Source organism: Stegastes partitus, unplaced genomic scaffold (genome assembly GCF_000690725.1).
Source record: "Stegastes partitus isolate 25-593 unplaced genomic scaffold, Stegastes_partitus-1.0.2 Scaffold417, whole genome shotgun sequence".
Classification (NCBI taxonomy): domain Eukaryota; kingdom Metazoa; phylum Chordata; class Actinopteri; family Pomacentridae; genus Stegastes; species Stegastes partitus.
The window spans coordinates 431,052-431,853 of NW_007578148.1; positions in this window are offsets into that span (position 1 = coordinate 431,052).

Below are 802 nucleotides of genomic sequence, written 5' to 3' on the forward strand. Positions count from 1 at the left end.
TTATCAACCAGTGCAGTCGGTTTACTGATAAACTGAGACCAGAAATGTTGTGCAAACAGCTCGGACTTCCGTCACGTTCGCATCGGTTCCGTGAAACAGAGCCGAGCGTCAAACTGACTCAGCAGGTTTCACTGCATGAGTCAGCAGGATCTTTTTCTGTTCTGGGGAACTTGGGGACTAAAGTTAGCTCTGATTTAAAAACCTAAATGTCCTACGTTTCCTAAGAGGTTTTTATCCTGTTTGGTTTGTAGTTAATGGACCACTGGTTGTCTGCAGACTCTTAGGAGCTCTGCTGGGACGTTACTCTGAGGAAGACGTGATAAGGTTTTGGTGCAAATGCAAAAAAAAAATCCTGGACTTTCCTCTTTTTCTTAAAACCCTGAATTATCTGCATTTTTAAAAAATGTCGAAATAGGACCATTTTAACATGTTTGCTGTTTCTTAATTATTGGTTTTATCTGAATTAATATCACCCAGTCCTGACCCAGTTTTAACAAGCTGTATTATTCCAAAAGACGCTGTAAAAAATATTTTTTTGACCTTTAAACTCTCATGTTCGAGATTTTTCCTTATTTTGTTTTTTAAAAAGCTGATTATCTCATGTAAAATTACAAAGAAAAAATGTGTTTAATAAATCGCAAAAACTGTAAATAATGTCCACATCAGAAGTCTGTATTTCTGATATTTTATTCTTTTCCAATGTTAGACTGCAAATTATACAAACATTATTAAAAATAATAAAACAATAATAATAATAAAAATTAGTATAAATATTTAATACACTTTTTTTGTTTATTACAGG